This window comes from Cupressus sempervirens, chromosome 4 (genome assembly GCF_028749045.1).
Source record: "Cupressus sempervirens isolate cs-2001-9-10 chromosome 4, ASM2874904v1, whole genome shotgun sequence".
Lineage (NCBI taxonomy): Eukaryota > Viridiplantae > Streptophyta > Pinopsida > Cupressales > Cupressaceae > Cupressus > Cupressus sempervirens.
The window spans coordinates 406,804,470-406,816,765 of NC_143121.1; positions in this window are offsets into that span (position 1 = coordinate 406,804,470).

A 12,296-nucleotide genomic window follows, 5' to 3' on the forward strand; every position below is an offset into this window, starting at 1 on the left:
AATTGTTTACCTCTATCATAAACATGATTCTCATCTGAACTTTCATGAGGTAAACTGAATTTTCTTCTTCTATTAGTTTCACCAATCATATTATCATCGTATGACAAATCACTTGGCAAAACAAAATCAGCACTCTTACTTCCATAATGCATATAAAAACTATATTCATCTTCAACCGTTAGCTCATTATGAAAGTTCTGATCAGCATGCTCAAAAATATCAGACTGAAAGTGAAAACCTTCTCTAACAAATGACACATGCATGCTATCATTTTCGAACATGAAGGCTTCATATTCAACTTGGGGAAAGGGATCACTCATACCTTGAAAATGTGTTTCCTTATACATAACTGGACTATATTCAAACGAACATTCTGACTTGTACTCACATATATCATCAATGTCAAAATCTGAGACTAATCTATAATCTTCAAATGGTTCTTCACAATCAACAAACAAATTAGTCTTCACATCGGAGAGTTCATCATGAATCTCATTGCAAGGTATAGGTAGATTTTCAATAACCGTCTTATTAAACACCTTGTTATCATAATCAGATGCAACATCATGATCATATTCACTGTCATATTTGGAAGAAGAACAGTTTGACCTCTTACAGCAGTAAGACAAAGTATCATCATTAAAATTATTCTCTTCTAAATCTGAACTGTCCATGTGTTCTTCAAAAAGAGGATTGATAACTCCATGCAAAGCGCCTTTATAGACATTAGGACAAGTGATGTGCTGATCAACATCAAGCTCCTCACCATATAACGGATTAGTGAAAACTTTAAAATCATTTCTAACATCACTGTCATGGACACTTTCAACATATGAAGAAAAATTAGAACTACATGAAGAATCAACATCCACTCCGTCAACGAAGCATGTAGAAAATAGATCAAAGTTACTTTCATTGTCTCCATATAGGTGATTCAAATGTCTTGTAAGAAAATCATCATTTATCTTACCAAAAGGTGCTGATGTATTAATCTCAGAGTCAATCACATACTGATCATCATTACACTCATCCTCAAGACACTCTTCTACACAATTAGGCAATACGTCTTTATGGATAACCTCTTTGTCTTCATATTGTGTAGACACATTTTCTTCATAACTTTCAATCTCAAACTGGTTTACACAATTCTGATATGGAAACTCACTTTCAGATTCAGAGACAGCATTCGTACCTTTATTAGCAAGAGAACACTCACTTCCATCATTGCTCTCTTCTTCCCAATCAGCATCTGATTCACATGAAGACGAACACATACTAGCACTATCCTCTTCTTGACTTGAGTAATAACTCTCATCATCAGCTTCATATGACACCTCTTGATAATATATTGGATCAGCAACATAATTATCACTTGGAAAATGACTCTCAGCTTTATCATACTCACATTGATATGATTGTCTTTCAACTTCAGATTTAATAACGTTCTCAACATGATGCAATCTCTCAATGAGATAATTCATTTCTTGCCTATCCTGTTGGTCAAGAGAATGCATCTCTACCGCTGAAACATTATCAACATATGAGCTTAGTTCTTCTGACTGTGACTGAGATACATATGATTTACATTCTTTATATTGTGTCATCTTGCCATGACATGTCGGATCAGCAATTTCACCTTTATCACTTGATAGATAACTTCTGGTTTGCTCCTCCTCATACTGAGATGAATACCTTTCCTCTTCCTGATTTATTATGTTTTCAACACAATGCAAATTATCAATGGGAAAATGAATGGCTGGATTTATATCTTGCGTGGATGACTCATCAAGTGAATCAATTCTATCATTCACTGTTGTAATACCATAAACATGTGCATTCACTTCATCATGAATGGAATCATTTCTTTTTTCCAACAGAGAAATTTCATGTTCACATGTTTTTATTTCTGAGGCTTCAACAAAACTATTTACAACAGCAGGAGTGCTTATTTGTTGATCTGAAATCAAACACTCCTTATGACATTGGCTTGTGCTTTGCACCTCATATTGCCAGCCAATATTTCTAGAGAAGTGACTACGGGTTAAGCCATATTTTATGTTATTCTCAATCTCTATAGCTGTCATGAATGCATGATGTAAAGTTCTAGGTTCCTTATCTCTCAACAGATAGTTCATCTTCCTATCAAAAGCACCGAGATAAACCACTAAACACATTTGATCATCCGGCTTGTAACTTTCAGGAAATTCACTCAAAAGCTTTGCAAATCTGATATTAAATTCAGGAACTAACTCAGCATTCCTGATTTCAATTTTCAAAAACTTATCAAAATATTCAGAGATGCCTACTCTTTCCCCGAACTGCATCATGAAGGCTGATAGTAATTCATCCCAGGATGAAATTGAACATGCTGGTAAAAATGAAAACCAGTCTCTAGCATCATCCTCTAAAGTCTGAACAAACAATTTCATCTGAATGTCTTCATGAGCAATTTCAAAATCACCAACCAAGTCACTAAACAGCTGAACATGATGACTGGCTGAAACTTCATGGTTCCCACCAAACTTAGGCAAATACTTTCTAAGGTTACAAGGCATAGTATTCGGGAAACCATGAATACCATTAAAATTCAATGGCATATACCTCCTGGTAGAGATAGATCTAGGAACTTCACTAACAGGCTGCATACTAGATGATATGAAACTTGATATTCTTCAACTCAAGACTCATTCACCATTAAATACTTTCAGAATTCATAACTTGTAGCAAATTTTTCACAACCCTCTACCAAATGAATGCTTCAAATACACTTCACAACTTCAAAACAACAATTGAAACTCGTTCTAATGAAGTGCATAAAACTTATCAAATCATTCTCCTCTTCTTAGTGCTAAAACTTCACTTGATTGGAGAACACATATGTGGAACTCACTTTCATTGAAAAGAAATCATATGAAAGCATAAAATACCTCAAGTGTTGCTACATGAAACCATTGATCTGCTGATTGGCCTGGTGCTAATCTAAATTCTTTACACCACTGATCAAACCTTACAGAGTCGCCATCTCCTTGAGGAGAATTAAATGACATCACTGCTGTGATTCATCTTTATCATTACAAATTCTTATAACAGCAAATCAAACAACACTTACTAGTCAGAATCTTATAATAAATCTCTCTTCTGCTTGCAAATTCACCTAATTTTTAGATCTGCTTGATTCCATTGAAAACTCTTGAAAACCATTTATACATTACTGATCTACAATGATTTAGAGATCCTTTAAGTAGAGTCGCCACTCACTATTGTGAGAAAGATTTGAAACAATGATTTATAACATGGCAGATCTGAACTGACAATTCAACCTGAAATTTTTGAAAGTCACCAAACACCTTGAAGAGAGACACACTTTTGATCACAATTCTGACTCTGAAATTACAACAGCACTTTGAAAACAAGGTCCGGTTGAATTGATTGAAAATAAAACTTGAGGAGAGCACAATCTGAACTGAACCAATAAGTCACTGTTGCAAGTGGATAAAACATACTGGGGTGCATGATTTGGAGTAAGAAAACTGGAAAGAACATCAGAGAACTTACTGCTGAAAATTTTTAATGCACTTCTCCTGCTGTATTGAATCTCTTCTTTTCAAATTCTCAAGGTTTGTCTTGAATCTGATGCAATACATTCCCCAGCAGAGTCGCCATTTTGTTGGTGTTTGAAAACGTTACCCATTTCCAATTACCCTGATGAGAACAAGATGCATCTAGGGGCAGCTAACTCCCATTATCAACACATCCATTCAGACACCAGGCCAACTATAAGGCATGACCCTTCTTCTTCTTCAGGCTCTGCAAAACCTAGGCGGGTAGACCTGTAGATTCTTTATATGGTACTAGTTGTCAAAGCATACACTGAATCTAATATGAAGCAGATAAAACCCTCATTTCTTCTATACTCAACCAGGAATCACAAGCATGAAATAGCTAAGAACATAACTCATGAAACTGGCAAGCTAAGTGCGGGTTAACATTGAATAGCTTTCAACATAAAAGGGAAAATTGATTTAATATGTTGATATCAGCAAGACCCAAGTATGAACAACAGAACTTAATGATCCTATCTCTGACCAGTGCCTTATCTATTGGGCAATTAAATGAATCATAACCATACATCTCCTGGAAACCTCAAACGTATCTCTACATTAAGATCCCTGATCTATCTTTCACCTTGTGAATAGACATTTGCTACAGAATGAATCTCATACTCAGAAAATCCTATCATGAAATCAGCAAACCCTGTGACAAATATCAAGCAATTACATGGTTCTTTGTTCCATAAGCAAGACATTTTAACCACATACATTTCAAAATGTAATGCAACCTAATTCATGCTCTTTGATCACAAATTAGAAGAAATAACAGAGCCATAATCAGGAGACAAGATTCAAACTGAACTTCAAACTTTTGCTGTACTTTATTTGTTTTCCTTGAAATCAAATACATGAAATGTATAGAAAATAACTCATAGATCACCTAACAGAAAAGAACTATCTACATAAAACTTAAAATGTTGTTCAATACAAGAAGAAATGCTGAAGAATGGTTTCTCAGTACAAAAACTGGAACCCTTCTCAATGAAGAAAGAAAGAAAGATATAGCCTAGAGATGAATTCCCGGATTGAAACTGAAGACGACAAGTGTCCACTTGGAATCCCATCTTGTGCAACTGAAAACCTCTTTCTTCTTTCATCCCTTCTGATCTGATTTTGTTTCATCATTAATCTGTAACAAACTTGCAAAATATCCTTGCCTAATGATGAAAAATCTTTACTTGCCAAAATATCTGATTGCCCCATGAAAAAGCCAGTTAAAATGAGTTTCTACTGAGTAAATCAGGACAAATTCGACCCTAACTGCATTTCCATTGCCTTTCAGTTGATATCCAGGTCATTATCTTGACAAAAAACAAATATGAACTTCTTGGTATGAATATGGTTGCACTTTAAGGTACCTGATAAAAATCTCGTGTAGCTCAAACTGACTGATACCTGTGTAAAAAATGACTTCAGAATCTGAAAGTTCGTCCTCTCCCGATTCCAACGGTATATTGGAGTGCCCAATTTGGTTAAAAATTGCCCCAGATATTGCCTTTTGAAAATCTCAGTCTCTACTCAGTGGTTTGAAACATATATTTTTGTAAAATTTAAAACTTTCATATAGTTTAAACTATATAAAGTTTCAAACTTTATTAAAATGAACCTGACGTGAGATTTGAGAAAAAACAATAATAAAATATTAAAATTTGAAAAGTCTAAAATTTTTTCTCATTTTCTCTCGGGTCAAACTTCTGTTGACCAAGTGCCACGTGTCACTCTGTGATTGGCCTACATGGTCTGCATCATCCGCCACGTGTCGTCTCCTCGCTACTTCGCCATGCTTAACCAGTGAGCAGCTTCAGTTAGCAAGGTAACGCGAACCGTCAGATCTGCCACATGGTGCCATCTGGTGCGCTCCTGCCATTTGCCTGCCACATCACTGTCCATTTACTCTATTACCGCCACTTGTCACCATCTGATTCGCTGATGGAATTGCACGTGGGAGCCACATTGCATACTAACCCTTGCCGGATTTTTTGAAATTTCCCGACGACTCGCTACCTCGCTAGCCGGATTTTTGAGAAATTTCCGGCTAGCGAGGTAGCGACTAGCCGGATTTCTTACTTTTCTGGCGCTTGGATTTGCTGACGTCATCCTCAATCTGCATGCTTTTCTAGTCAAAATTTTGTTGTTCCATCCTCCAACTGGCTGGTCGACCACAAGTCCACCACAAAGCGCTGCCTTTTCTTTAATAAAACCCATTCTTCAATTCATTTTATGGTATGTGTTGCATAGTATGTATAAACTATAGACTTCAAACGTGAGCCGCATGTGGGATTAAAAGTTTGAATGGAGGCGTCTTTGACCTGCGTTCTTGCTCACAGGCTTCCAGCTCAATAGCATGGTCTTCATTCTTTATGAATTTAACCAATGGGAGATTCGGCTTGATACCTCTGTTAATGGTGTTTTCTCTGCTGAAAGTGCGGATGCTTCATTGATATTGAATGCGTGAGGACTTTCTTCTGGTTAGTGCAGACCTCTGTCTTTGCAACTGACTCGTTTTTGCCTTTAAACATGTGGAGAGTCAGCACTGGGTTTGTTTCAACGTGTCTGGTCTTGTATCCTTGCTGCTAGCTTTCTTTTCTTAGCGCGAAATGCCAAATTTGCAGCTCATTTCATGCACTGATTCCCATTTTCAGAGAGCTCCCTGCAAAACGTGAGACACCAATCTGTTCTCTCTCTCTCCGCATGGAATGCTACAGATGTTTGAAGTCTCCTTGTTTTTTTAAATTTATAAATATTTGAGACAAATAACATTTGAGAATCCATCTACGTTGTATCATAAATATATGATATTGAAATTTGAAAGGAATGTATAATTCTCAAATGTAATGGCTTGCATAAATGCCAATGTTTTTCAAAATGAAATTATATTTAAAACCAAATAGTAGAAGACTATTTCAATCACTTCTGCACCACTGCGGAATTTGTGTCAGGAGGCCTGCCAGCTAGCCTTAAAACTTGATTCAATCAAGTAACCAAGCCACGAGAATCAACATGAGTGTTCAATCCTACACGCTCTACCATACTGCAAATTTTCATCCCATGACGAATTCCCAGTGAAGAGATTTTAATTGCCGAACATCCATACTTCAAATATCCTGCAGGCAGACAATGTTAAAAAAAAAACATAAACTGGGCTCGGATTCGGCATCATAAACTAGGTTATTGATCACTTGGGCTTCTGAAAACTGGGATATAGGTTCTTTGCCATGAGGAGAATGGAATTCTATAGTTTGGGCTCTTGACGAATCACCGGGCACATTTGGCGAATTTCCGAAAATAGGCACTTGGAAATTTTAACTGGCAAATGTGTCAAAAAGTGATTTTTGGCAAATGTACGGACATAAGAAAGTATGCAAATGGATTCATCATGAGTTAAAAATTGGCATACTTCAAGGATTTCTAGGACACAACACAATGGTACAATCCATTTAGGCTAGCCAATAACATGATCAAAGTTATAACATGCCGAACAGGGGTACGGATCAATCTGGATACCTTAGCCGTAACAAAACAATGCAAACTGGGTTTTTGATCATGTTAGCAAACTAATCAAATGGATTTGACATGATCTCAAAATTGGAATATATGAAGTGTCTTACCCCTAGAACACAATGCAAAAATAATTTTTTCATTTGGGTCAACTAGGTCAAAGATATGATTGGTCGAACAGGGCTTCCCAGAATTGTGAACAACTAGTTAAATGCACAAAGCAGTGAATGACCAACTTTGTGGGGTGCAAAACCTAGTCAAACGGATTCGAAATGACTTGAAAATTGAAACATAGGTTCTCTATTATGGACACTAAACATCCCCAAAGTGACTAGTCATGACACAGTCCTGGGTAAAAGATATTCAGATGCAAACTGGGCCTCTGATCGCTATTTGACACTTGGGCAGAATTGCAAATTTTGACACTAGCTCAAAATGGGACTTCACAGAATGGTTCGAAATGTCAGTTTAACTTCATAGAACACATAGATGCACTAAATGAAAGGTGTTAGAAACATTAAACACCTCTTAGGCCTCAGACTAACAACCGGGTACAATCTCATTTAAAAGCATTTATAGGGCTAATTTTTCTCAACAGGGTTCAAAATTGACCATGCAAATTTTAGCGCCAACAGTGGCTCTGTCCGGGGATGCATGTCCCTTGCGGGAATGGCAAGGATTCAGATCTCTGGAGGAAGCAGACCACACAACTGAACAGCAAAACTCTCTCGAACAGCTTTATTGAAAATAGGGAAACAACTACAACTACCAAGACTATGTACACACGATGGCCCCGGGCCACTGAACTTCAGCAAAATTGTTTACCTCTGTCATAAACATGATTCTCATCTGAACTTTCATGAGGTAAACTGAATTTTCTTCTTCTATTAGTTTCACCAATCATATTATCATCGTATGACAAATCACTTGGCAAAACAAAATCAGCACTCTTACTTCAATAATGCATATAAAAACTATATTCATCTTCAACCGTTAGCTCATTATGAAAGTTCTGATCAGCATGCTCAAAAATATCAGACTGAAAGTGAAAACCTTCTCTAACAAATGACTCATGCATGCTATCATTTTCGAACATGAAGGCTTCATATTCAACTTGGGGAAAGGGATCACTCATACCTTGAAAATGTGTTTCCTTATACATAACTGGACGATATTCAAACGAACATTCTGACTTGTACTCACATATATCATCAATGTCAAAATCTGAGACTAATCTATAATCTTCAAATGGTTCTTCACAATCAGCAAACAAATTAGTCTTCACATCGGAGAGTTCATCATGAATCTCATTGCAAGGTATAGGTAGATTTTCAATAACCGTCTTATTAAACACCTTGTTATCATAATCAGATGCAACATCATGATCATATTCACTGTCATATTTGGAAGAAGAACAGTTTGACCTCTTACAGCAGTAAGACAAAGTATCATCATTAAAATTATTCTCTTCTAAATCTGAACTGTCCATGTGTTCTTCAAAAAGAGGATTGATAACTCCATGCAAAGCGCCTTTATAGACATTAGGACAAGTGATGTGCTAATCAACATCAAGCTCCTCACCATATAACGGATTAGTGAAAACTTTAAAATCATTTCTAACATCACTGTCATGGACACTTTCAACATATGAAGAAAAATTAGAACTACATGAAGAATCAACATCCACTCCGTCAACGAAGCATGTAGAAAATAGATCAAAGTTACTTTCATTGTCTCCATATAGGTGATTCAAATGTCTTGTAAGAAAATCATCATTTATCTTACCAAAAGGTGCTGATGTATTAATCTCAGAGTCAATCACATACTGATCATCATTACACTCATCCTCAAGACACTCTTCTACACAATTAGGCAATACGTCTTTATGGATAACCTCTTTGTCTTCATATTGTGTAGACACATTTTCTTCATAACTTTCAATCTCAAACTGGTTTACACAATTCTGATATGGAAACTCACTTTCAGATTCAGAGACAGCATTCGTACCTTTATTAGCAAGAGAACACTCACTTCCATCATTGCTCTCTTCTTCCCAATCAGCATCTGATTCACATGAAGACGAACACATACTAGCACTATCCTCTTCTTGACTTGAGTAATAACTCTCATCATCAGCTTCATATGACACCTCTTGATAATATATTGGATCAGCAACATAATTATCAATTGGAAAATGACTCTCAGCTTTATCATACTCACATTGATATGATTGTCTTTCAACTTCAGATTTAATAACGTTCTCAACATGATGCAATCTCTCAATGAGATAATTCATTTCTTGCCTATCCTGTTGGTCAAGAGAATGCATCTCTACCGCTGAAACATTATCAACATATGAGCTTAGTTCTTCTGACTGTGACTGAGATACATATGATTTACATTCTTTATATTGTGTCATCTTGCCATGACATGTCGGATCAGCAATTTCACCTTTATCACTTGATAGATAACTTCTGGTTTGCTCCTCCTCATACTGAGATGAATACCTTTCCTCTTCCTGATTTATTATGTTTTCAACACAATGCAAATTATCAATGGGAAAATGAATGGCTGGATTTATATCTTGCGTGGATGACTCATCAAGTGAATCAATTCTATCATTCACTGTTGTAATACCATAAACATGTGCATTCACTTCATCATGAATGGAATCATTTCTTTTTTCCAACAGAGAAATTTCATGTTCACATGTTTTTATTTCTGAGGCTTCAACAAAACTATTTACAACAGCAGGAGTGCTTATTTGTTGATCTGAAATCAAACACTCCTTATGACATTGGCTTGTGCTTTGCACCTCATATTGCCAGCCAATATTTCTAGAGAAGTGACTACGGGTTAAGCCATATTTTATGTTATTCTCAATCTCTATAGCTGTCATGAATGCATGATGTAAAGTTCTAGGTTCCTTATCTCTCAACAGATAGTTCATCTTCCTATCAAAAGCACCGAGATAAACCACTAAACACATTTGATCATCCGGCTTGTAACTTTCAGGAAATTCACTCAAAAGCTTTGCAAATCTGATATTAAATTCAGGAACTAACTCAGCATTCCTGATTTCAATTTTCAAAAACTTATCAAAATATTCAGAGATGCCTACTCTTTCCCCGAACTGCATCATGAAGGCTGATAGTAATTCATCCCAGGATGAAATTGAACATGCTGGTAAAAATGAAAACCAGTCTCTAGCATCATCCTCTAAAGTCTGAACAAACAATTTCATCTGAATGTCTTCATGAGCAATTTCAAAATCACCAACCAAGTCACTAAACAGCTGAACATGATGACTGGCTGAAACTTCATGGTTCCCACCAAACTTAGGCAAATACTTTCTAAGGTTACAAGGCATAGTATTCGGGAAACCATGAATACCATTAAAATTCAATGGCATATACCTCCTGGTAGAGATAGATCTAGGAACTTCACTAACAGGCTGCATACTAGATGATATGAAACTTGATATTCTTCAACTCAAGACTCATTCACCATTAAATACTTTCAGAATTCATAACTTGTAGCAAATTTTTCACAACCCTCTACCAAATGAACGCTTCAAATACACTTCACAACTTCAAAACAACAATTGAAACTCGTTCTAATGAAGTGCATAAAACTTATCAAATCATTCTCCTCTTCTTAGTGCTAAAACTTCACTTGATTGGAGAACACATATGTGGAACTCACTTTCATTGAAAAGAAATCATATGAAAGCATAAAATACCTCAAGTGTTGCTACATGAAACCATTGATCTGCTGATTGGCCTGGTGCTAATCTAAATTCTTTACACCACTGATCAAACCTTACAGAGTCGCCATCTCCTTGAGGAGAATTAAATGACATCACTGCTGTGATTCATCTTTATCATTACAAATTCTTATAACAGCAAATCAAACAACACTTACTAGTCAGAATCTTATAATAAATCTCTCTTCTGCTTGCAAATTCACCTAATTTTTAGATCTGCTTGATTCCATTGAAAACTCTTGAAAACCATTTATACATTACTGATCTACAATGATTTAGAGATCCTTTAAGTAGATTCGCCACTCACTATTGTGAGAAAGATTTGAAACAATGATTTATAACATGGCAGATCTGAACTGACAATTCAACCTGAAATTTTTGAAAGTCACCAAACACCTTGAAGAGAGACACACTTTTGATCACAATTCTGACTCTGAAATTACAACAGCACTTTGAAAACAAGGTCCGGTTGAATTGATTGAAAATAAAACTTGAGGAGAGCACAATCTGAACTGAACCAATAAGTCACTGTTGCAAGTGGATAAAACATACTGGGGTGCATGATTTGGAGTAAGAAAACTGGAAAGAACATCAGAGAACTTACTGCTGAAAATTTTTAATGCACTTCTCCTGCTGTATTGAATCTCTTCTTTTCAAATTCTCAAGGTTTGTCTTGAATCTGATGCAATACATTCCCCAGCAGAGTCGCCATTTTGTTGGTGTTTGAAAACGTTACCCATTTCCAATTACCCTGATGAGAACAAGATGCATCTAGGGGTAGCTAACTCCCATTATCAACACATCCATTCAGACACCAGGCCAACTATAAGGCATGACCCTTCTTCTTCTTCAGGCTCTGCAAAACCTAGGCGGGTAGACCTGTAGATTCTTTATATGGTACTAGTTGTCAAAGCATACACTGAATCTAATATGAAGCAGATAAAACCCTCATTTCTTCTATACTCAACCAGGAATCACAAGCATGAAATAGCTAAGAACATAACTCATGAAACTGGCAAGCTAAGTGCGGGTTAACATTGAATAGCTTTCAACATAAAAGGGAAAATTGATTTAATATGTTGATATCAGCAAGACCCAAGTATGAACAACAGAACTTAATGATCCTATCTCTGACCAGTGCCTTATCTATTGGGCAATTAAATGAATCATAACCATACATCTCCTGGAAACCTCAAACGTATCTCTACATTAAGATCCCTGATCTATCTTTCACCTTGTGAATAGACATCTGCTACAGAATGAATCTCATACTCAGAAAATCCTATCATGAAATCAGCAAACCCTGTGACAAATATCAAGCAATTACATGGTTCTTTGTTCCATAAGCAAGACATTTTAACCACATACATTTCAAAATGTAATGCAACCTAATTCATGCTCTTTGATCACAAATTAGAAGA